This window comes from Gadus macrocephalus, chromosome 14 (assembly GCF_031168955.1).
Source record: "Gadus macrocephalus chromosome 14, ASM3116895v1".
Lineage (NCBI taxonomy): Eukaryota > Metazoa > Chordata > Actinopteri > Gadiformes > Gadidae > Gadus > Gadus macrocephalus.
In genome coordinates this window covers 4,257,164-4,261,210 of record NC_082395.1, presented here as the reverse complement: position 1 = coordinate 4,261,210, position 4,047 = coordinate 4,257,164, and the positions used below count along the sequence as shown (strand labels likewise).

General features: G+C 47.7%; 1 long non-coding RNA gene across 1 annotated transcript; it reads left to right on the top strand.

The window, feature by feature from the left end:
• The first annotated feature begins 1,630 nt into the window (after positions 1 to 1,630).
• On the top strand, positions 1,631 to 4,047 carry LOC132472222 (uncharacterized). Its single transcript, XR_009529038.1, has 2 exons — positions 1,631 to 1,717; positions 2,649 to 4,047. It is a non-coding gene; the product is annotated as an uncharacterized LOC132472222 (long non-coding RNA).

Sequence of the window (4,047 nt, the reverse complement as noted above, 5' to 3'; positions counted from 1 at the left end):
ATTGGTGTGTGTTTGTATGGCTTTCTTTGTTTTAGTGTTTGCATGTGCATGTGTGTGTGTGTGTGTTTGTTAGAGCCCCTTCAGTACACCTTATGTCTGTCTACGTTTTAATTATTATTAAACTTATTAGTAAAAATCAAATTAACACTAACCTTTATTTATATTTTCTTTTATTTCGTTATAATAATTTTGTGCTGCGTAATATTTTAGATTCTCAATCACCTGACCATTGAGATTAAGACCAGAGTCACTCTGTGCTTGTCTGAACGCGCGTCTCGCTGATGCCGCCATGGCATCATGACCTGCCAGCGTTGTTTTTAAGAGACATTACTGGTAAAGAATGAATGAAGCAGGTTTCACCCATCCCCTGTACAGAACACCACCTCCACCCCCCATGCCTCTGTCAGCGTCTGAGCCCAGTAGGTCACCTCCCTCCTGGGCATACAGGGCCAGTGTTGGCTGGTCTCCGGCCTGTGGCTCTGTATGCCAGCTTCTGGTGCTGTGTGTAAATAGGAACCCGTTCAAAGTCTGTCTGCGGCAACAGGGTGGGGGGACTGGACTGGACCATGTAGGGCGTGGGACAGGGCCTAGTAGGTTTTTGAGGTCCTTGGAAGTTTTGCTATTTTTATTTGATTGCAAATATTGGTAGCATATAATTGACCATCTCTTACATTTATTCGGGTCTTTCGCAGCCGTAAATTTCCTTCAAGACACGCACACACACGTGAACACACACGAACGCACGCACACACACGCGCACAAACACAAACACACACACACACACACACACACACACACACACACACACACACACACACACACACACACACACACACACACACACACACACGCATGCATACACTCTATGTCGATTTAAATCAATACACGTCTACAGTGAGCCATAGTTGTAACCCTCTTGGCTTTCCAAACACAAACGCTCAAACAGTCACACACACTCTGGCCATCAGACTGTTTGCTGACTTGTCTACGTCGCGGTGAGTCGGCGTCTTTGGGAAATGTGTGTTGGTTTGTGACCGTGTGATTCAGTTTACCATCAGAAGTGTGTGTTTGAGTTGTGTGACTGTGTGTGTGTGTACACACGAGTGATCGCCGATGTGTTCCCGGAATGCTCGCCAGGTGAGCTTTCACAGACAATGAATGTATGGTGCATTTGTGCAGAAGTACAAGATTCAAAAACACAAGAGACAATCGAACAAAATAAATCAAATAGGACATCGAATTAAAAAACGAATCTAATTGAATGATTTAACCATGATGCTATCAAGCCCGGTAAAGCAATGCATTAACACTGCAAGGGGTAGGTTAGGGGGTTCCATTCACACTGTTGCAACCGATAACAAGAATAAATTGTCACACACGTTGGATGAAAGTGGCCATTGAAATAACATATTGTATTATATTATGTTCTTAATATTATATTATATGAGGCTCTATGTATTATTTATATCATATTATATGTATGATAGATTTATGTTATAGATATGGTCCTCACCCCATTAGCCCTGAGTTCCCGTGTCCTCCGCCCCCTCCCTGCAGTGTGTTCTGTCCCACCGAGAGTCACCTCACCTGAGGCGGGGGGTGAGGCGGGGGGTGAGGCGGGGGGTGAGGCGGGGGTGAGGCGGGGGTGAGGCGGGGTCGGGAGGCTGTACCCTCCGGGTGGTGTGGCAAGGCTGTGGCTGCGTCTAGACGGGAACTGGTGAGTAAGGCGGAGGCTAGGGCCCTGTTTTCTAGTCTGCTCACGATGTTTCCCTTTCGCTGCTGTGGAAAGTTAGGATGCATCACCCAGAGATATCACACCGTTGTGTAAGAACGCTGGGTGTGTGTTAGAGAGAGAGAGAGAGAGAGAGAGAGAGAAAGTGAGTGTGTGTGTGTGTGTGTGTGTGTGGGTGTGTGTGTGGGCGTCTGTGTGTGTGTGTGTGTGTGTGTGTGCGTGTGTGTACATGTGTGAGTGGGTCTGTTTGTATTGGGCATGTGTGTGTGCGTGTCTGTATACGTGTGTGTGTGTGTGTGTGTATGTGTGTGTGTGTGTGTGTGTGTGTTAATGTGTGTGTATCTGTTTGCATTCATGTTTCTGTGTGTGACAATAGCTGATATTGCAGAAAGTCCAGCTGATTGGGCAACACGTGTGTCACGTAGGGGCAGGTTTCTAACACTCTGACATATGAAGGGACAGCAGCTCTCTGCAGTCACTCACTTTGGACTGTTGTCTTATAGAAAAGCCTAAATGATGCTCCTGTGTTGGGCACTGAGAGAGTGTCTGCACTGCTTTTATGACCATGACGTCATTCAAAGATCCAGAACAAAGACAGACAGAAAGACAGGCAGACACACTGAAGACGACTGAAAGTCTAAACGTTTCTCTACTTTGCTCAGTCAGGTAGACAGGCTGGCATGCAGACAGACAGGCAGGCAGACAGACAGACAGACAGACAGAAAGACAGACGGACAGATCGCCAGGCAGACAGACAAAAATACAGAACGACGGAGGGACAGACAAACAGACAGGCAGGCTGGCAAACAGAAAGACAGACAGACTAACTGAAAAATGACCCAAACCCTTAACCTTGCCCTGCTCTTGCCTTCTCTCTAAAAGGATATTGCTCTCTGCTGTGTATCTACTGTTGCAGTGATGTCATCAGGAATGTGAATAACCGACTGAAACCGACCCGGGGTTCTGATCCGCTGCGGACAAGGACGGCTCCTGTGCCCAACCACTTCCCGTACGTAGACGGGGGTAATAATCTGAGAAGCCCCATCATGGAAAGAGCCCGTAAGAGGACTGGCAGCGAGGGGGAAACTTCGGCCAAACTCACATCTGGATTGGAGTTTTGTTTGTCGATTTGGTTGATTTGGTTTCCACCTGGGTTTATTTTAATACATGTATTGTGTACATAAGTGTATATATATCATTTGTTTCAAAGTGGTAGTGCCTTTGGTATTTTTACCGTAATTATATGCATACATACCCATTAGCTTGTTTGATCGCAGTGTTCTTTATTGCTGCTACTGTGACACTGTAATGAATAAAGTGTTGACCTCTTCTCGTTCCTTTCTGGAATCGTAAGGATTTCTTCAGGGGCCTCGATCACTAGGGAGCTGCAATAGAGGGGCCCTCACTGGCTTAAGGGCCCCCAGCTGTCCTGAGTGGAGTTCGAAATGTTCGGTCATTTCATTATCTGTACGTTTGTGGACATAGCCTGCTATTGTGGAATATTTCAGATTAAAACTCGATTTCAGGGTCTACATGTGGCGTGATATGTGACCAGTTATTCTGCATCTTCAAACTAGGGTGACATTAGTGCAATATCTCTCATCACACGTGTATTTAAAGGTCTTCTCGCCGTCCTGTGGGAGCTGCTGTCCACCAGCGCGGACGACAAGGTTCTAAGCAGGCGCTGTGAGTACCGGAATTAGCCTAGCCGGAAGCATTTAATAAAACATCTACGGGCCACATTCCCACAGTGTGAATAAACAGTCGCCCCAGTGTGATTGTGCGTAAGCGAGAGTGTATGTGTGTGAGTCTGTATAAGTGTGTGTGTGTCTGTAGAGGCACTCTCCACCTACTGGACGTTCTCTGGAACCGCGCCCTGTCTGCGCGCCCCACCCTCTGTGCCTCCCTCCCTCCCGGCCTGAGGCAGTCGATTCACGGCGTGCGGTGAATCGACTGCCTCTGTCTCCTCGGAGGAACAATCGGGTTGGACACTGACCTGTGTGACGGACCTGCCGAGCACAGACTCTTCCACATGAGCACTGAACACGGCACTCGTCTGCACGTCTGCATGGAGCGCGGACGGAAACAAAGTAGCTCCTCTTCATGAATGCATCTGGTAAACAAGAGGCAGACGCAGCTGCTGCGTTTTTCCAAGACAGACACACACACACACACACACACACAAACACACACACACACACACACACACACACACACACACACACACACACACACACACACACACACACACACACACACACACACACACACACACACACACACACACACACACACACTGACCCACACAGTCACAC